This window comes from Oryctolagus cuniculus, chromosome 3 (assembly GCF_964237555.1).
Source record: "Oryctolagus cuniculus chromosome 3, mOryCun1.1, whole genome shotgun sequence".
Taxonomy (NCBI): Eukaryota; Metazoa; Chordata; class Mammalia; order Lagomorpha; family Leporidae; genus Oryctolagus; species Oryctolagus cuniculus.
Genome location: NC_091434.1, coordinates 128,551,189 through 128,573,502, shown reverse-complemented (window position 1 = coordinate 128,573,502; position 22,314 = coordinate 128,551,189). Strand labels below are relative to the sequence as shown.

At 43.4% G+C, this 22,314-nt stretch overlaps 1 protein-coding gene across 50 annotated transcripts in view; it reads right to left on the bottom strand.

Moving 5' to 3' along the window:
* CLASP1 (cytoplasmic linker associated protein 1) overlaps positions 1–22,314 on the bottom strand; it is a 295,826-nt gene that overhangs the window by 128,992 nt on the left and 144,520 nt on the right. The window lies entirely within an intron of this gene.

Here is a 22,314-nt window from a genome sequence, read left to right as displayed (position 1 = left end):
CTCCTGGCTTCGGATCAGCTCAGCTCCAGCTGTCGCGGCCAACTGGGGAGTGACCCATCAGATGGAAGACCTCTCTCTCTCTCTCTCTGCCTCTCCTCTCTCTCTGTAACTCTGACTTGCAAATAAATAAATAAATCTTAAAAAAAAAAAAAAAAAAAGAAAGCAATGCAAACAATGACAGCATCTGGAAAAATATTTTATTTAACAATAACTTTAACAAAAGGTATTTTAAATATATATGATGAAAATTATATAACACTATTGAGAAAAATTAAAGAAGGCCTAACAAATGGTAAACTATCTTATGCCTATAGATCAGAATACTTAGAAATAAGTCATTTTGTTCATTTATCCAAATATATCATTGGCTATCTATTCCCTTCTAGCTTTTAATTTTTGCTTATGATTTATTTATTTATTTGAAAATCAGAGTTACAGGGGGTTGGAGGGTGGACAGTCTTCCATCCACTGCTTCACTTCTCCAAGTGGCTGTGATGGCCAGGGCTGAGCCAAGCCAAAGCAAAGAACCAGGAGCTCCATCCAGGTCTCCCACCTGGTGGCAGGGGCCTAAAGTACTTGAGCCATCTTCTCCCACTTTTCTCAGGACATTAGCAGGGAGCTCGACTGAAAGTAGAGCAGCTTAAACACAAACCCGCGCCCAAAAAGGATCCCAGCGTCAGAGGTGGCAGCTTTATCCATTATGCCACAATGCCAGTCCTTAGCTTTTAAATTTAACCAAAGCTGTATGGTGCCTAAATAGCAAGATGGAAAAGTGCAAACCACACTCACTGAATTGACTAGATGGGTAAAAATTCTTTTTCTCCAATGTTCTCCTTCCTTCTTCCAACAAAATATGGGAAGTGGGACACACAGATCTCTCCCAATCCAGTAAACAAGGACCAGGGTTAAATAGATCCTGTTCTATTTTGTTGTGCTCTGTGAGAAAATCCTTCAATAGCCAAAAGAAAGCAAGAAAGCAAGATGGCCGGCGCCGCGGATCACTTGGCTAATCCTCCACCTGTGGTGCCAGCACGACGGGTTCTAGTGCCGGTTGGGGCGCCGGATTCTGTCCCAGTTGCTGCTCTTCCAGTCCAGCTCTCTGCTGTGGCCTGGGAAAGCAGTGGAGGATGGCCCAAGTGCTTGGGCCCTGCACTCACATGGGAGACCAGGAAGAAGCACCTGGCTCCTGGCTTTGGATTGGTGCAGCGCACCATTTTGGGAAGTGAACCAACGGAAGGAAGACCTTTCTCTCTGTCTCTCTCTCTCATTGTCTAACTCTGCCTGTCAAAAAAAAAAAAAGGGGGGGGGGGGAGAAAGAGAGAAAGAAAGAAATCTTTTTACCAGAATACAGGAGACATGAACATTCTCAACCTGGCTGGCAATAGAGTGCTATTTTGTCCTTTTGGCACCACAAAAGATAAGAACCTGAAATACATTCAAACTGCACAGTGATGATCCATCTTCCATTGCTTCAGCCCAAAAGCATGCTGCCCAAAGCTAGCCTTGCATTTACAATTATCTCAAGAATGACACTCCTGATACAGACAAAGCAAAAGAGAGAACCAGCGAAAAGACAGAGAAATTCAAAAATGAATTTCAATTTCATTAATACATTAAAAAGGGCATTCAAAACGGAAGAGGCTGTGAGAAGGACAGGCCAGGAAAACACCAGGAGAAACAGAGGGAAATGACACTTGAAGAGCTCATGCATGCCTGTCCCTTAGAGGTACTATGAGGCAGCTCAGCACAGGTACACATCAAGGCCCAATTCCTTTTGGGGTCTCAGGTGGAAAACGTACTGAGCTGCTTACTCTTCAGCTTTCAAGCAGGTATCAATTACCAGGTTCAGGAAAGACACGGGTAAGCTCTCAAGACAGGACACCAGGGGCTGGCGTTGTGGCACAGTAGGTTAATCCTCCCCCTGCAGTGCCAGCATCCCATATGGGCGCTGGTTCTAGTCCTGGCTGATCCTCTTCCCATCTAGCTCTCTGCTAAGGCCTGGGAAGGCAGTGGAGGATGGCGCAAGTCCTTGGACCCCTGTACCCACATGGAAGACCTGGAAGAAGCTCCTGGCTCCTGGCTTCGGATCAGCGCAGCTCCGGCTGTTGTGACCATTTGGGGAGTGAACCAGCAGATGGAAGACCTCTCTCTCTGTCTCTCCCTCTTACTGTTTGTAAGTCTACCTCTCAAATAAATAAATAAAAAATCTTAAAAAAAAAAAAAAAAAAAAGACAGGACACCAGAGGTGACTCTGTGCATAAGAAATGCCCAGCTCACACTAGGCAGTGGGCCTATCATTTTATTTTTACCTTGTCAGTTTGCAGCATTTTAATGTGTATTTGAAATTTCAGCTATTTTAAAAGATGAGTCTGGGTTGGTCTGGTAGCTGGAAGGTAATATAACATGCTGTGTAGTATGTATGCAAATATCTTGTTTACTAGCCAGACTTTTTTTTTCCCTACCCCAAAGAAACCTTTTATTTAAGTAATACAAACTTCATGCATTTCATAAGTACAACTTTAGGAATACAGTGATTCTTCCTACCATACCCGCCCTCCCACCCACACTCCTACCCCCCCCTCCTCCTTTTCCCATTCCCAGTCCCATTCTCCATTGAGACCCATTTTTGATTAACTTTATACAGAGAAGACAAACTCTATACTAAGAGTTCAACAATTTACACACACACACACACACACACACAACTATTCCTCAACAGTCGAGAAGACAAGGGCTGTTCAAAGTCATTGCAACTCGAAGTTAATTTCACTTAAGGGATGGGCAGAAGCCAGGCCTGGCCAAAGCAACAAGGCTCTACCCCATCCACCACAGCAGCTGATTCTTGAATCACTCTTTCTGTGGATTTGGGGCTGCACACATGCAAGCCTTTAGCTGCTGAAGCCAATAAGATGGTGGTGCCAGCCTGAGTGAAGCAACGCAAAAGGCAAAGCTAGAGCAGTGAGAGAGATAAGACCTACTGCTAGGCTGTGTCAGTAGGAGGAAAGCAAGATCTACTCTACATTTCTCAGTTCCGTGAGCCAATTCACTCCCCTTTTTCCTTACACTACTTTGGAAAGGGGTTTGTGTACCAGCAACCCAAACAATCTCTGCACTACAGTAAGGAATGTCAGGCAGATTAGATAGAACGTAGGTAGACAGACAGGAAAATGGTAAGTACACAACAAACAGCTACCATTTACACCCTCATTATGGTTGCTATGCTTGGAGCACAAAAGCAAATATGTCAATGGAGGTGAAGAATTAGGAATGGAATTTTCTTTCAAAATGCTCTTAAATGGGGACATTTACATTAGTGGTTAAGATGCCTACATCCTGTATCAGAGTGTGTGTTTATCACATTCCTGAGTTGGGGTCCCAGCTCCAGCTCCTGAACCCACCTCCCTGCTAACATAGACTAGGGAAGTGGTGGGGCTTGCTCAAGGAACTGGGTTCCTGACACCCATGTGGGAGATTGGATCCCATGACCCAGTCTCAGCTGGGTCATTTGGGTAGTTAACTGGCAGGTGGAATCTCTCCCCCACCCCCATCCCTCTCTGCCTCTCAAATAAAAATAAATTTTTAGATGCTCTTGAAAGGCATACAACGAAGTCATATTGGCAGCACAAAGAAATGCATGGACATTAATAAGAAATGGAGAAAGATACAGTCAAATCACCTTCCCTAGAGCTGATTCTGGTGGAGAAAAATCTATTTGCCTCTTGTCAAAAAGCCATGGGACAGTCTCAACGACAACTTTCTCAGAGTCACAAGAACGAAATTTGTCATGTAAGATAGAGAAAAAAGCTAAGTTAGGAATATGCTTCCAACAAGTGGAATCAATTTTTAAAATTCTTCCCAAGCCCTCTACAGCTCCCCTTTAAATTGGAAGTTCAAGTTTAGGGTACTGGGTCACCTTAGAGTTGATTTCTGTCTCAACTAGACCTTTTTTATGTCTATGTTGGACTCCCAGGGCAACAGCCTGAACCCAGCCTCCTTTCATGGCAAAACTCCTAGAGAAGAAATCTACAACAGCACACCATGAACTAACTAACTAACTAACTAACTAACTAATTTCCTTCCCTCCCTCCCTCCTTCTCTCCCTCCCTCCTTCTCTCCCTCCCTCCCTCCCCTTCCTTCCTTCCCTCCCTCCCTCCCTCCCCTTCATTCCTTCCTTCCTTCCATTCCCTCCCTTCCTTCCATCTTCCCTCCCTCCCTCCTTCCCTCCCTTCTTTTTTAATTCCTCTTTCCCTCCCTCCCTCCCTCCCTCCCTCTCTCCAGGGTTTAAGCATAACTGCATCCTAGGGAGCTGTGCTGGGAACTGGGATGCACAAAGGAAGTCCTGGCTCTCACTGTGGAGGTCACAGTCCAGCATGGGAACAGACACATAAAACCAGTAGTAGTTATGATTCAGTGTGATGTTGTGCTAAAGGCATGCACAAAATAGGCCCCATGAATAAAGAACAGAGCCAAATACATTTAGACAGGATCCACTGTGTCCTCCTACCAACCCTCCACTGTGACTCACGGCATTATTTGTGTACAATGCTGGGGAGCTCAACATTAACCAGCAGTGTGAGATACTTTAAATGTGTGCTCATCCTCTTAATCCAGGAACACCCTGGGCTATATGCCAGTGAACACAAAATTCTTAAGATGACTCCTGGAAAGATGCATGCGGGACAAAGATTGAGAGAGAGAGAATGAACTACCAGCAGCTGCCCTCTGTACACCAACAAGCCCAGGAGCCCCACTGCTCTGGGAATGCCCCTATCGTGGGCACCAAGGAACAGGGGATTGAAGGCAAACTGTCCAAGTCATGTCCAACACTTAAGGTTGTTGAAATTAGTATCTCTGGGCCAATCTGGAGGCCATGCTAATCCTACACCTTAAACTAATCCTGCTAACTCAATGCCTTCCCCAGAGAAAGAGCCTGCAGCCACATAACCACAGTCAGAACAGTCTTCAAGAGCAGCATTTCCCAACACAGCTCAGACTACAGACTCCCCCTCAGAGCCTCAAGGCAAAGGAATAGAATGGTTATTTTAATATCCAGGGTATCAAGGTGCTCCCCAGGACTGACTCAGTACATAGTTCCTACCACTGAGTTCTGTGAGACCTGAGTCAACTCCACAGTATTGTCATGGTGCAAACACAGGAACTCTTAGATTGAAAGAATGGCTTCACATCTTGTTAGGGGGCCACAATTCCTACACCTGCTCATGTACTGGTGCCTTCTTTTTTAAAAAAAAAAAAAAACAAAAAAACTTTTCTTTCTTTTTTTTTAAGATTTATTTATTTATTTATTTGAAAGGTATAGTTACAGAAAAACAGAGGCAGAGGCAGAGAGAGAAAGGTCTTTCATCAGCTGGTTCACTCCCCAAATGGTTGCAATAGCCAGAGCTGGGCTGATCCAAAATTAGGAACCTGGAGCTTCTTCCAGGTCTCCCATGTGGGTGCAGTGGCCCAAGGACCTGGGACATCTTCCACTGCTTCCCTAGGCACAACAGAGAGCTGGATTGGAAGTGGAGCAGCTGGGACTTGAACTGGTGCCCATATGGGATGCCAGCACTGCAGGCAGCAGCGCCACAGCATTGGCCCAGTACTGATGTCTTAACTCTGGGATAGACCTGGGATAGTACCTTTCCTGCTTCTCTCTACCACTGGTTAGGATGGCAGAGCTGGGAACCTCCATTAGCATCTGACCCAGACATTATCCATCCAGAGTAAGAGAAGAGAGGAGGAGACTAGAGTAAGTGGTCACCGTGAATCCTCCTCTTCTAGATATCAGTGCTCCTCCTGGATAGAAATAGGCCTTGTCCATCGGGGATTCTGCTTGAGCCCATGCACATGCCAGGCACAAAGTTAACTAAAACCAACACATCATGGAGTCTTTTATTCTCTGGCTATGAAGTCTTATCTACTTTCAAGCTTCTCTCCAAAGAAACATGATCACTTAAAAAAGCCTACAATGAACTCCATGAAACATAAAGATCCACTATGAAGGGAAAAAACTAGTCTATTTTTGAGATTCTGGAGGTTCCTTTTAACAAATTTATCTAAGTAAATATTTCAAGACTTTGGGTCAGTTGTACTTTGGTGGTTAATATGTCTATTCCTTGGTTACAATGCTCATTCAACTCTGAATAATTCAAATCTAGAGTTTTAAAAAAGTGGAAAGTGCAGTCTCAGTGAAGTGTTAGAAAGAAAACCGCAGAGGAAACTCTGCACAAATTGGAGAAACACAGTGGACCTACGTGGAGGGCGAGGATGTACACCGCTTATGATTCCACCAGCCAAGAGCCTCCACACAAGCATTGGAGAACAAGGTGAGACCAGACTGCAACAACCCAAGCCACTGGGGAAAAGGCCATAGGAAGAGCCTAGAGAAAATCTGGCTTGGAGCCCCATGGGGGATAGTGTACCCACCAAACTAGAGGAGAAAAAAAACAAAGGGAAGGCACATATTCTCTCTCCCCAATCATCCTGCAAAGGCATCCTGTAACAAGCTGAAAGAGAGCAGGTGCCATTTTGGACATATGTAACAGCTATACCAGCTTTTGTTGGCACCCAGCAACCAGCCAAGCAGAGACTCCTGAGTCTAGAAAGGAGAAGAGACAGGGGGCTGGGTGCTCATGACTGTGGGAGGCTTGTGTGCCAGGACTGTCAAAACACAGAGGCTGCACGGGAGGACTTGGGGTTTGGCTGGGACATTGGGAAGTCACTGTGGGAGGCTCCACATGATCAGGGCTTCCTGGTTAGCTGGTGAGGGACATTGCTGGGGAATCTGAATTTACACTGAGGACTACATGGATACATTGTGTGGTCCTTGGGGCAGAGCAGACGAATAATACACTCCCTGGGGCTAGTGCCCAGGCACTTGTCTCCCTGGAGAAGAGGAGCTCAGCTGAGTCTATGCCAACAGACAAGAAGAAACTTACCCTCTGATAAAAAACAAACAAACAAAAAAGATTTACCACACCAAACCTGGGTGTGTTACCTCAGACATGCCCTCCACCCTGGAGCACTGAACAGAGCTTTCTGGCCACTCTCACCACACGCCTCTAGATATTCCCTGAAAGCAGACACTCCACTGATCCACTCAGACATAGTCCAAAAATAAAAGCCACTGCAGCAGAAAAAAAAAAAACACAAAGAAGAAACCAAAGAGTATCTCCATAAATGCCGAACAACAAGTATAACCATTCAGGAAACAAGAATAAGGAAGACAACCTGACACTCCCAAAAGAATACAACACTTTAATACTAGATTGTGAAGATGATGAGACTGAATGCCAGAAATGGAATTCAAAAAATTGCTCATATGATTACTCAGAAGTAATCAGAAGCAAATGCACAAACTAATGAAATACATACATGACATGAATGAAAATTTCTCCCATGAAATTGAGATCTTGAAGATAAATCAAAATGAAATGAAGAATTCAACAGAACAAATAAAAAATACAGTGGAAAGCCTTAACAACAGACTTGGTGAAGCAGAAGAAAGAATATCCAACTTATAAGATAAGGCACATAAAATTACACAGTCACACCAAATACAAGAAGAAGAAATTAGAAAACAAACAAACAAAAACACTGTTGGGGGTCTCCAGGATACTATCAAGTTACCCAACATACGGGTTCTAGGAGTTACTGAAGGCGTGGAAAGAGAGAAAGGATTAGAAGGCCTTTTTAATGAAATAGTCACAGAAAATTTCCCCAATTTGGAGAAAGAAAGGGGCATCCAAGCGCAGGAAGCACACAGAACCCATAATAGCCATGACCAGAAAAGATTTTCACCACGACATATTGTAATCAAACTCCACAGTAAAACATAAAGAAAATATTCTAAATTATGTATGAGAGAAATGCCAGATTACTTTCAGAGGATCTCCAATTAGACTCACAGCAGACTTCCCATTAGAAATGCAAAAGGCTAGGAGAGAATGGTGAGATATAGTCCAGGTCCTAAGAGGAAATAACTGTCAACCCAGAATACTATACCCTGCAAAGTTCTCATTTATGAATGAAGGTGAAATAAAGACCTTCCATGACAAAGAGAAACTGAAAGAATTTGTCACAACCCATCTAGCCCTGCAGAAGACACTTAAGGATGTGCTGCACACAGAAACACAAAAACATGGTCATCACTACAGAAGAAGGTAAAGGAAGGAAATCTCCCAGTAAAAGTACAAAGGAAATACAAAGTAAAAAAATAGAAGTATTTATGGAAAAATGGCAGGGCGAAGTCATTTTCAATAGTCACCTTGAATGTAAATAGCCTTAACTCTCCAGTTAAAAGACACAGACTGGCTGTTCGATTAAAAAACAAAACCCATCTATTTGCTGCCTGCAAGAAACACATATCACAAACAGAGATGCATGCGGACTGAAAAAGAAAGGATGGAAAAAGATACTCCATGCTAATAGAAACCAAAAAAGAGCTGGGGTAGTCATCCTAATATCAGAAAAAAATAGACTTTAACACAAAAACTGTTAAAAGAGACAAAGAAGAAAACTATATAATGATTAAGGGATCAATTCACTAGGAAGATATAACTATTATAAATGTAACTTACCTAATTACAGGGCACCTGGCCGTTTAAAAGAAATGTTAAGGGATCTAAAGGGATACATAGAAACCAATACAACAGTAATGGGGAATTTCAATACCTCATTTTCAGCAATGGACAGATCAAACAGAGAGAAAATCAGCAAGGAAATAGCAGTGTTAACTGACACTATAGACCAAACAGACCTAACAGATATCTACAGAACTTTTCATTATACAGCCACAGAATATATATTTTTCTTACCAATGCATGGAACCTTCTCTAGGATTGACCACATGCTAGGCCACAAAATAAATCTCAGTAAATTCAAAAAACTTGAACTCATAACATGCATCTTATCGGACCACAGTGCAATGAAGCTGGAAATCAATTCAGGAATCTCTAGAACATACACATACAAATGGAGATCAAACAACATGTTTCTGAATGAACAGTGGGTCATAGAAGAAGGCAAAAGAGAAATCAAAATATTTCTGGAAACAAATGAGATGACAATACAACATATCAAAACTTACGGGATACAGCAAAAACAGTGTTAAGAAAGAAGTTAATGGCAGTTGGTGCCTATATCAAAAAACTGGAAAGGCACCAAATAAATGAGCTTGTCAATGTATCTCAAGGATCTAGAAAAACAACAGCAAACCAAATGTAAAACAAGCAGGAGAAAAGAATTAAAATTAGAGAAGAAATCAACAAAATTGAAACCAAAGAAACGATACAAAAGATCAGCAAAACAAAAAGCTTGTATTTTGAAAAATTGAACAAAATTGACACACCACTGGCCCAACTAAACAAAAGGAGGAGAGATGAAAAAGGAAATATAATAATAGACACCACAGAAATAAAAGAATCATTATAAACTACTACAAAGAGCTGTATGCCAACAAACTGGGAAACCCAGAAGAAATGGGTAGATTCCTGGACACATGTAACCTACCTAAATTGAGCCATGAAGACACAGAAAACCTAAAAAGATCCATTACCAAGAAGGAAATTGAATCAGTCATAAAAACCCTCCCAACAAAGGATAGCCTAGGGCCAGAAAGCTTCACTGCTGAATTGTACCAGACATTTAAAGAAGAACTAACTCCAATTATTCTCTAGTTATTCAAAACAACTTGGAATCCTCCCAAATTCTTTCTATGAAGCCAGCATCTCATTAACTCCTAAACTTGGAAAAGATGCAACAAAGAAAGAGAACTACAGACCAATTTCCCTGATGAACACAAATGCAAAATCCTCAACAAAAATCTAGCCAATTGAATCCAACAACACATCAGAAAGATCATTCACCTAGACCAAGTGGGATTTATCCCTAGTATGCAAGGATGGTTCAACATTTGCAAATCAATCAATGTGATACATCACATCAACAAAATGAAGAACAAAAACCATATAATTATCTCAATAGATGCAGAGAAAGCATTTAATAAAATACAATACCCTCTCATAATGAAAACTCTAAGCAAATTGGGTATAGAAGGAACATTCCTCAACACAATCAAGGCAATTTTTGACAAACCCAAGGCCAGCGTCCTATTGAATGGGGAAAAGTTGAAAGCATTCCCATTGAGATCCTGAACCAGACAAGTATGTCCACTCTTTCCATTGCTATTCAATATAGTCCTCGAATTTTTATCCAGAGCCATTAGGCAATAAAAAGAAATCAAAGGGATTCAAATTGGGAAAGAGGAAGTAAAACTATCCCTGTTTGCAAATGACATGATTCATTTTTTGGAGGGGGGTGGTTAAAAGTATTTATTAGAATCAAGGACCTCCAGCTGGAGCAGCATGGGAAAGGGGTTCCAAGAGAGGAAAGAACCCCAAAAGGCCGGTAGCATTAGGGTTTTTAAGCACAATCTTGGAGACTAAACCGTCAATCAGCAAGGTGCAGATAAACTTAATAAAAGACCTGATTTACAATTCTCCATCCTGGATGACATGATTCCATACATAGAGGATACAAAAGACTCCACCAATAGACTATTGGAACTCATAGAATAGTTTGATAAAGTAGCAGGATATAAAATCAATACACAAGAATCAACAGCCTTTGTAAACACAAACAATGCCACAGCTGAGAAAAATTTTAAGATTAATCCCATTCACAATAACTACAAAAAAAAAAAATCAAATACCCTGGAATAAATTTAACCAAGGATGTCAAAGATCTCTTTGATGAGAATTACAAAAGATTAAAGAAAGAAATAGAAGATACCAAAAACAAAGGAAAAATCTTCCATGTTCATGGATTAGAAGAATCAATATCATCAAAATGTCCACTCTTCTGAAAGCAATTTACAGATTCAATGTGATATCAATCAAAATACCTAGGACATTCTTCCCAGATCTAGAAAAAATGATGTTGAAATTCATATGGAGGCACAGGAGATCTTGAATAGCTAAAGCAATCTTATACAACAAAAACAGAGCCAGAGGCATCACAACACCAGATTTCAAGAGACACTACAAGGCAGTTATAATCAAAACAGCCTGGTACTGGTATAAAAACAGATGGATAGAACAATGGAACAGAACAGAAATGCCAGAAATCAATCCAAGCATCTACAACCAACTTACATTTGACCAAGGTGCTAAACCCAATTCCTGGAGCAAGGACAGTCTCTTCAACAAACGGTGTAAGGAAAACTGGATTTCCACATGCAGAAGTACCAAGCAGGGAGGCCGGTGCTGTGGCATAGTGGATAAAGCCACCGCCTGCAGTGCCGGCATCCCATATGGGCACTGGTTTGAGTCCCGGCTGCTCCACTTCCTATCCAGCTCTCTGCTTTGGCCTGGGAAAGCAGTAGAAGATGGCCCAAGTCCTTGGGCCCCTGCACCCACGTGGGAGACCTGGAGGAGGCTCCTGGCTCCTGGCTTAGGATCGGCACAGCTCTGGCCATTGCTGCCATCTGGGGAGTGAACCATCGGATGGAAGACCTCTCTCTCTCTCTGCCTCTCCTTCTCTCTCTGTGTATGACTGTGACTTTCAAGTAAAATGAATAAATCTTTAAAAAAAAAGAAAAAGAAGTAGTATGAAGCAGGACCCCTACATTACACCTTACACAAAAATCCATTCAAAATGTTTAAGGACCTAAATCTATGATCTGATACCATCAAATTATTAGAGAACATTGGGGAAACCCTGCAAGGCATTGGCACAGGCAAAGAGGTTTTTTTGTTGTTGTTGTTTGGTTTTTTTTTGTTTGTTTGTTTGTTTGTTTTTTGACAGGCAGACAGTGAGAGACAGAGAAAGGTCTTCCTTCCATTGGTTTACCCCCAAAATGGCCGCTACTATCTGAAGCCAGGAGCCAGGTGCTTCCTCCTGGTCTCCCATGCAGGTGCAGGGCCCAAGCACTTGGGCCATCCTCCACTGCCTTCCTGGGCCACAGCAGAGAACTGGACTGGAAGAGGAGCAACCAGGACAGAATCCAGCACCCCAACCGAGTCTAGAACCCGGGGTACTGGTGCTGCAGGCGGAGGATTAGCCAAGTGAGCCGTGGCGCTGGCCGGGCAAAGAGTTCTTGCAAAAGACTCCAGAGGCACAGGCAATCAAAGCCAAAATTAACAAATGGGATTACATCAAATTGATTAGCTTCTCTACCACAAAAGAAACACTCAGGAAAGTGAAGAGGTAACCAACAGAATGCGAGAAATTATCTACAAACTATGCAACTGATGAAGGATTAATAACCACAATATATATAAAGAGATCAAAAAACTCCACAACAAAACAAACAACCCAGTGAAGAAATGGGCAAAGGACTTAAACAGACATTTTCAAAAGAGGAAATGCAAATGGCCAACAGACAAATGAAAAAATGCTCAGGATCACTAGCTGTCAGGGAAATGCAAATCAAAACCACAATGTTTCACCTTACCCCAGTTAGAATGGCTTTCGTAAAGAAATCAACAAACAACAACTGCTGGTGAGGATGTGGGGAAAAAAGCACTCTAATCTGTTGTGCTGGGACTATAAACTGGTAAAACAACTATGGAAGTCAGTTTGGAGATACCTGAGAAATCTGAATATAGATGTACTATATGACCCAGCCATCTCACTCCTGGGAATTTACCCAAGGAAAATGAAATCAGCAAATAAAAGTGTTATTGGCACCCCCATGTTTATTGCAGGTCAATTCACAACAGCTAAGACATGGAATCAATCTAAATGCCCATCAACTGATGACTAGATAAAGAAATTAAGGGATATGTACTCTATGGAATACTACACAGTGGTAAAAAAAAAAAAAAAGAAAGAAATCTGGCTATTTGCAACAAAATGGGTGAATCTGGAAAACATCATACTTAGTGAAATAAGCCAGTCCCAAACGGACAAATACCCTATGTTCTCCCTGATCCGTGATAACTAACAGAGCACCTAAAAGGAAATCTGGAGATCTTTGCAAAGCAATGACTTGAATAGCCCTTGTCTTGATTGTCAAGGAACAGTGTTTTTTTTCCTTAATGGAGAATGGGACTGGGAATGGAAGAGGGAGAAGGAGGTGGAGTAGGACTGGGGGTGGGAGGGCAGGTATAGTGGGAAGAATCATAATATTCCTAAAGTTGTACTTATGAAATCTGTACTCATTAAATGCAAGGTTTCATTGGGGGGAAAAAAATTCAAGTCTGAAAAAGTAAACATAATTAATAAGACTCTTTGCCAGAACCTGGGAAAATAACATAAACAAAGCATGCATGCTAACCGCCCAAAGGGAACTTCCAGTACAAACCTGTGATAAGGGCAATGAAGGAAGAATAGCATTTGTAATGGGTTTGGGGTACAGGGTAGCAGAGACATTTTAGACAGGGCTGTTCAGGGGAGGCCAGATCATGCTGCAGGACCTTAATCGAAGGCACAGTCTCCCCTACAGCGGTGAGGGCTACTCAGGCATCTCTGTAACAGACCAGGAACTCAAGAGCGGGAGGGGAGAGAGGATGGAGGGTTTGCCATGAACAATGAAGCAGAAAGAGGTCTCTGTTTAGCAGAAGCACAGCTCACTCTTGGCAGGAAAAGGGTCCTATAGTGGGGTTACTCTTACCCATCAGAAAAGATGCCATATTCTCTGCATCATGGGTCTAGCTCCAAAAAAGAAAAAGAATAACTCCACATGATCCTAGCCTTGGGAGGCAGTATGAGCAGTGGTGAAAAGTGCAAGTTTCAAAAAGCTCCCCAGACGTCAAAGATCCCGGCAATCGTCCTAGTTCTAATGGCTTACTGAACATCTCTGCACCCAGCTCTCATGGGTAGTATGAGCATGGTTTCATGTGCCTTTCATTTGTGTGCACAGGGGATGGCTTTTAAATGTTCAACCCATGCAAGGCCCTGAATTGGCTGCTGGCAACTCAGCTGAACAAAGCGGCACCTGTTCGTATCCTCAGATCCCCGTGCTGACCCCAGCCAGTATGAAAGCCTTGGGAAAGCAAATTCCCAAAGGCTACTCAAGTCCGGGGAAGGCATTCCGAGGAAGCCTTTGCACCATGACCTGGGAACTGAACAGAGGCTAACCTGGGCCAAGAGGAAAGTGAGGGGTAGTCACAAGAGAACAACATGGGTGTGACTCTGGGGCAACAAAGGGCATGGCACCATGAAGCACAAGCACCGGGGCATTCCTGAATTGGAGCTGGTGACTGCTCACAACGACATGGTGATGAATACCTGGAACTTTTCGGTAACAAGCAGAATAGTGGGGCATGGAGACTTACTTATTCCTTACAAAACCACTCTAAAGGTGGAGCACAGTCCTTTGTTTGAACCCAGCTCCTGAGTACCTACATTTTTGCTGTTTCAGGGAAGGCAGAGTAGGTTTAAGCATCATTAAGGGGTATGAACAAAGTTTGTATGCTGAAGACTGAAAACTAAAAGTGGCCTTCTGTCGCTCCCCCTCTTCGTGGAGGAACGACACAGGACCCTGCGCTGTTCTTTCTGCTGCTCGGCCCTCCCCGGGTTTGCTGCTGGTTCTTCCCGGGTTGGCTACTATCCCTTCCACCTCCGTGGAAGGGCAGTTCCCCCTGGCCGCATTCCCCACTTCCGCAGGGGAGCGGCACACCGCCGGCCGGCTCTCTTGGGGGCTGCACGGGTGTTCCCCTTAGATGTTCCTGGTGCATGCCGTCTCTCTCCTCCTTTATAGTCCTCCTCTGCCAATCCCAACTCGGCTGCCCACACGCCGAGTACGCTGCTCTCCTCCAATCAGGAGCAAGTCCTACAGTTTATTGGTTGAACTGGAGGCAGCTGTGCAGAAGCTGTTTACTTCTCTCCCAGCGCCATATTGTGGGAGAGCAGATGCATAGAATAAGTCTTAATTCCAGTAACTCAGTCTAGTCCGGATTGCTCCCCACAGCCTTCCAGGAGTCAATGGTAGAAATCCAACACCCTGGAGAATCTCTGAACATCCTATCAACAAGAATCACAGTGACATCAGTGCTTGTTTTACCTCTGAACCTGCCTCGGAAGGGCATTATACTTAGTAAATGTCAGAGCCCAGATCCCAGATCCCAGATCTGCCCCTTGCACTCTTTCAGAAATGTCTTTTCCATCATCATCATCCCAGTCCTGACCCAATTCTTTTTGACAATCACAACACGGGCACAAAAGCAAGTCAACTAGAAACTTTAGAGCAAATTTAGAAATGGTTTCTTCCCAGAATGTTCTCACTTAAAAATGTTAACAACAAGAACTATTTGCCACTTGTGCAAAATAATCCTCAGAATCATCCATCCGGACTTCAATGGCCTCAATCTCAAGAACCCTCTTAGCTAAAGAGGCAAATCCATGTATTCTCCATAAGAAAAAAAAAAAAAAGAAAGAAAAGATGACTTAAACTCCTACCTTCTAAAAAATTCTAATCCTTTACAGCAGTCGCATCTGTACTCCATGATTAAAACTCACTTGAATCAAACCCACATATAGGGACCAGTGCTGTGGAATAGCAGGTTAAGCTGTAGCCTGCAATGCTGGCATCTCATAAAGGCACTGGTTTGAGTTCTGGCTGCTCTACTTCTCATCCAGCTCCCTGATAATACACCTGGGAAAGCAGCTGAAGATGGCCCAGATGCTTGGGCCCATTTGGGAGACCTGGAAGAAGCTCTTGGCTTCTGGTTTCGGCTGGCCCAGCCCTAGATGTTGCGGCCATTTGGGGAGTGAACCAGTGAATGGAAGATATCTCTATCTCTCTTTCTCCCTGTCTCTCCCTCTCTCTCTGTAACTCTGCCTTTCAAATAAATAAAATAAATCCTTTAAAAAAAAAAAAACACATACAAACAAAACTGTGTGTCCAAGTGTCCAAAACCATAATGCTTTATAATGAACCTGCTGTCAAACCTGCTTAACTTGCAGGTTCCCAGTTTAGTTGGTTTCCCTTTCATTGTTCACCCAATTCCAAATACAAAACATTGTTCTTCCAAATTAATTTTTTTTTATTTGCTAGGCAGAGAGAGGAAGAGAAACAGAAAGAGAGCACTATCATATATGCTGGTTCATTCCCCAGATGCCAGTGTCAACCTAACTGAAAACAATCCAGTCTCCTTTGTGGCTGGCAGGGATCCAGTCACTTAGTTCATCACCACTGCCTCCCATGGTCTGCAATGGCAGGTAGCTAGTCAGATGCCAGAGCTGGTTGCAAGCCCAGGCCCTCTGATATGGAGCACAGCTAAACCTGCGTCTTAACAACTGAGCCGAACACCTTCCCTGGAACTGTTCTTGACCTCTCCTTCGCTCTTACTCTCTCCCACTGTCTTCCCCCACTCACTCACCAGGAGTGACTCCGTTCCCTCTCCAGCCCCACCGAAGCTGCCTTTAGGCAGAGCCTCCTCATCTCTTAAGCAGATTTTCTATTACTGAAATTTTCACTTTTTCAAAATATGTGACATTAAAGATACAGAACATTTTTTAAAATAACCCAACATCTAGATAAACCCAGTTGCCTTGTTTAAAGCACATAACTAATGCATGTATAAACATGATCAAGTAATTCAAATATTACTAGAAGAAAATACAAAGAATAAAAAGCTTTTTTCCAAACTCCCTTACATCTTTCCTGAGTTACAAGAGCTGTGTAGATGGTACAGAATTCCCATACACCCCACACTCGTTTCCCTGGTTCTAACATCTTAGATGAGTGCAATATACCTGTCACAATGAACAAACCGAGCATTGCTATGTCCTGATGAGCTAACACCCACTGTTTGTTCAGCATTCCTCAGTTTCTACCTAGCATCGTTACCCCTTCCAGGACCCCAGCCAGAGTACCGCATTACATGCTGTCATCCTCTTCACTGTTACGGTTGCTCAGACTTCTGAGATGACCTTGACAATTTTGAGGAGTACAGAATATTCTCCAGTTTGAGCTTGCCTGAGGTTTCTGCCACATTTAGACAGTGTTTTGAGAGGACCATAGAGGTACAATGCTCTTCTCATCACAACAACAATGTATGTTATCATCATAACCTATCAGCATTAGTGTTGACCATGAAAATAAGCTACTATTCCCAATGCCTATCATGAAGACAACTAGACATTATCATGCCCAAGTCTCCCACAGTCTTTCAGTCTCCCTACCACAGCCAGCTAAAAGTTTCTTTGCATATCAATCTCTTACTAAAATTAACTCAGTGAATTGAGGGAGCGATGCAGCCAGCCCCACAGGGTCCCTGAGCATGAGACTCAAGAAGTCATCATGTCTTGAGGGTTTTCCCATGAACCCAATGCCCCCCCTCGGGGGGGGGACTACTACATGGCTGATGGAAGCCCACTTGGGTATCATCAAAATTTCCCAAAGAAGATACTATCATTATTCAATCAGAGGAAGGTCACAAGCATTACAGACCAACCAGAGACCTACCCATGACTGAACATTCACCTCTCAAGCCCAAGTCCAATCTATAGAAATCTTCTCCCTAATGCCTCAGAGAGTAAAGAATTAGGCAACAGCTGCCCAACTCCTTGCTCTGTGCTCTGCAATAAATATCTTCCTTCTTTACTATCTAGACATCAGTCATTGGTTTGGTGAGCAGATTAAGGTTTTGGGGGTTCTACAACTTCCATCACATAGCTGTGACAGCACTGAGTGCCACCCTGTGGGATGTTTACATGGAGAGAATGCATGGGAGACTGGTCTTTTCTTCATTTACATTTTTCTTCAATTATTCATTTGTAACACTATGGACTCATATGCATTTACTTTTTTTGTTGGGTTAAAATCCAATACTGGCTGGTGCCACGGCTCAATAGGCTAATCCTCCACCTAGCGGCGCCGGCATACCGGGTTCTAGTCCTGGTCAGGGCGCCGGATTCTGTCCCTGTTGCCCCTCTTCCAGGCCAGCTCTCTGCTGTGGCCAGGGAGTGCAGTGGAGGATGGCCCAAGTGCTTGGGCCCTGCACCCCATGGGAGACCAGGATAAGTACCTGGCTCCTGGCTTCGGATTAGCGCGGAAAGCCAGCCATAGCACGCCGGCCGCGGCAGCCATTGGAGGGTGAACCAACGGTAAAGGAAGACCTTTGTCTCTCTCTCTCTCTCTCTCACTGTCCACTCTGCCTGTCAAAAAAATAAAAAATAAAAAATAAATCCAATACCACTTTATTTTACTGCTAAAGTATTCCAGCTTTGGCTACTGGGAGCTCTTCCAACTGACACAACTCCACTGTTGTTTTGAATACATCTTACTTTCTGGTTCTAGAAGATGCAGTAAGCCTATCTTGACTATTCCCTGCTCCAGCCCCATAATCAGCAAGGAGCACTAGCAGGACTAGAGATGAAGGACCGGGTACCAGGGAGACAGTTTCTTTTTAAGAGGTCTTAATACACATCTGGTCCTGCATCTTGTTTTCTTAAGAGATCTACCCATATCTATACAGAAAGACCAACCACATCATTTTATAAATCTCTGTTCAAGCTTTCAACTCTCATTAGGAGATCATCCAAGGCTGCCACAGGGGACTGTGGCCCTTATCACAGAGGACTGTATTTATGTGCCAGGCCCAATGTCCCTCTGCCATGCCACCTACACATACTACCTCACCACATCCTCATGGGATAGGGACAGGAACTCTTTCTTAGTTTTCTTTTTTTGTTTTTGTTTCTTTGTTGTTGTTGTTTAAAGATGTATTTATTTATTTGAAAGGCAGAGTTACAGAGAGAAAGAGGGAGAGACAGAGAGGGAAAGAGAGAGAAAGAGATCTTCCTTTCACTAGTTCACTCTCCAAATGGCTAATGGCCACAACAGGCCGAAACCAGGAGCCAGGAGCTTCATCTGGGTCTCTCACATAGGTGTGTGGGCCCAAGCACTTGGGCCATCTTCCACTGCTTTCCCTGGCCATTAGCAGAGAACTAGACCAGAAAGGTAGATGGGACTCAAACCAGCATCCATATGGGATGCTGGTACTACAGGCCACGACTTTAACCCACTGAGCCACAGTGCTGGTCCCAGGAACTCTTTCTTAATATTTATTTATGTTTATTTGAAAGGCAAAGAAACAGAGAATATTAAGAACAGCTCCCATCCACTCATTTACTCCCTAAATGCCTACAACAGGTAAGGCTGGACCAGACTGAAGTCAAGAGCTGGGAACTCCATCTGGATCTCCCAAAGCTGGTGGCATGGACTCAAGTACTTGAACAATCACCTGCTGCCCCCCAGAGTATGCACTTGCAGAAAGTAGAAGCAGAGGCAAGACTCAAACCAAGGCATTGTGATATGGGATTATGGTGTCTCAAGAGGTCTTAACCACTGCATGATCCACAATTTGCACATGAGGAAGACAAGGCTGCCTCGGGTGACTGAGTGCTCACGCAGGAGCAGAACTCAAACCCAGTCTGAGGGACGCCAAGGTCCACAGAGTCATGTATTCCAGCCCCAAAGCCATGAGTCCATTTACAATCCAGTTACCTAGAGCAGCAATCCCAAAAGCATGGAGACATTCTGAGGGATGATTTATACCAGTCTGCACCAAACTAAGGTGAAGCTGATAGATTTCTCATGGAGTTGAATGTATTTCACTTAAAAGATTATCTTTTATTCCAAACCTACATCTTTTTTTTTTTTTAATTAGTGTCAATGTCTGCTAGTTTATTAAAGGACAGAAGAGAGAAGCTGAGTTTATGATTTTGTTGTTTTTGTATTCGGAAACACCTCTATCAGTCTCTACCCAATTTAATTTGACTATGAAAACTAACTGGCCTACAATAACAATATCAGCTTCTCAGCATGTCCACCTTCCCTGCACTAGCTCTGCAAACTGCTTTAAAAAACAAACTCATCAGGGGCCTGGTGTTGTGGTGTAGCAGGTAAAGCTGCTGCCTGCAATGCCAGCATCCCATATGGGTGCCAACTCAATTCCCAGCTCCTCTACCAATCCAGCTCCCTGCTAATATTCCTGGGAAAGCAGCAGAAGATGGCCCAAGTTCTTGGACCCAGGCACCCACATGGGAGACCCAGATGAAGCTCCTGGCTCCTGGCTCTGGTCTGGCCCAGCTCTGGGTGTTGTGGACATTTGGGGGTGTTGAACCAGCAGATGGAAGATCTCTCTGTCTCTCCCTCTCTCTCTCTGTAACTCTGCCTTTTTTCAATTAAATAAATAAATAAATCCATACAAAGTAAAAAAATAAAATAAAATAAAAACAATCTCATTCATTTGTATTATAATCTCCTTACCCAGAATTGTTCTCTCTCTCCTAGGCAAATCACTGATAAAGAGCACCACACTTTAAAGCATTACTGCCCATGCCTGTTTTAGTGATATGCTTTATTCCTAATTATGCCCTACAGCAACTGCTGAAAATGGCACAAATCTAGAGCCAAAGACTCATCACAGCAGAAAGCTCCTAGCTGGCTTGCTGGGTAGGAGGAGCCTAGGGCTGAGATAAGACCAGGGCTGTCTTCCCTGTCCTGCCATTAACCCAATTACATAAAACCTGAAACCTTAGGTATCTGATAAAAAGCTGCCCTGGGGTAGACCTTACACTGCAGTGGGTTAAGACACCACTCACATCCCATATCAGAGGGCGGTTCAAGTCCTAGCCACTCTGTGCTTCAATTCTGCCTCCTGCTAATGCACCTGGGAGGCAGCAGATAATGGCCCAAGTATCTGGGTTTCTGCCACACATGTGAGAGACCTGGCTGGAGGTCTCCGGACTTTGGCCTGATCAATCCTGGCTACTGTGGGATTTGGGGAGTCAGCAAATGGAAGCTCTCTCTCTCTTTCTCTCTGCTTTTTTTTTTATTTGACAGGCAGAGTTAGACAGTGAGAGAGAGAGACAGAGAGAAAGGTCTTCCTTCCATTGGTTCACCCCTCAAATGGCTGCTACGGCCAGCGCGCTGCACCAATCCGAAGCCAGGAGCCAGGTGCTTCCTCCTGGTCTCCCATGCAGGTGCTGGGGCCCAAGCACCTGGGCCATCCTCCACTGCCTTCCTGGGCCACAGCAGAGAGCTGGACTGGAAGAGGAGCAACCGGGACTAGAACCTGGCACCCATATGGGATGCTGGTGCCAGAGGCGGAGGATTAATCAAGTGAGCCACAGGCACCAGGTGCCAGCCCCTCTCTCTGCTTTTTAAATCAATCAATCAATCTGAAAAACAAAAACCCCTGCCCTGCCTGCTCCTCCCAGGGCTACTGTGGGGATCACAAAACAAAAACAACAAACATGCAGGAAAGTGTCCTGAAAATACTAAAATATTGTACATATAATGGGAGAATTGCCGGTACTATATTTTGCAGACTCTTAATGGTTTCTTGATGAGTTGTGAGTTGACAGATGATGATTCAAACATGCCACCGCTCGCTACAAGCAACAGTGCTTAATCTTTCTTTCCTACCACTGCCGTTACTCAGGGTGAAAGTTACCAAGACTTCTAAGCCTGCACTTCAGTAACAGTGACAAAGGAGGAAGGCAATGTGAAAGCAAATACTAAGCCAAAGAACAGACTTTACGTTAAACTCAGATCCATGAAGCTTTCTCCATGGCTCTTAACATAAAACGACTGACTAATATTTGCCTTGTATAAGAAAACAAACCAAAATACAACTTCAGAAAAATGCTACCTGTAAGTAATACACTATCAAGTGAGAGGTCACTTCAGACATGAATTATTTAATTCTCTTGCTCAGGGATTTTCTACAGCAGCCTCACTGAAAACAGAATACTACAATGACGTATGCAATAAAAAGTAGTACTATCACTATATATTACATTCTTAATCCAAAAACATAAGCAGCATTGTGGCATCTTCCAATATGACCATTCAGCCAAACTTAAGCAAATTCGGTTTACTCAGACAGGTAATATACATGTAAATTACAAAATAAACACAAGACAGAAAGCTGGAAATGCATGCACATTTCCCTGTAGCAGGAGACATATGTTTCAAGTTGTTGGATTTGGGATTTTTTTTTAATAATTTGTTATTGTGCACAATTTTAATCTAAGTAATACCTGTTTCAGTCAAAGGATTTGGAAGTATACCTCAAGACATCGAATTAAAAGTCTGCCAAGAAAACCATCCACTTGGGAAGTAAGAGAGTGATGCAGGTTGCACCCTTCTCAGCAGCTGCACATTGCCTGCAAAGCACACTCAGCTCACTTGCATGGCATCTTCCAAAGTCTCCTGGATGCCTCCACAACACAGAGAAGCCTCCCTGGAGAGACTGTGTGAAATAGTAAGACTTTCTGGGAACAACACTTCTTTCACAGTGTTTCCTCTCCAGTTTTGCATGTTAAAAATGCAAATCTTTAAAAGGGAAGAAAAAA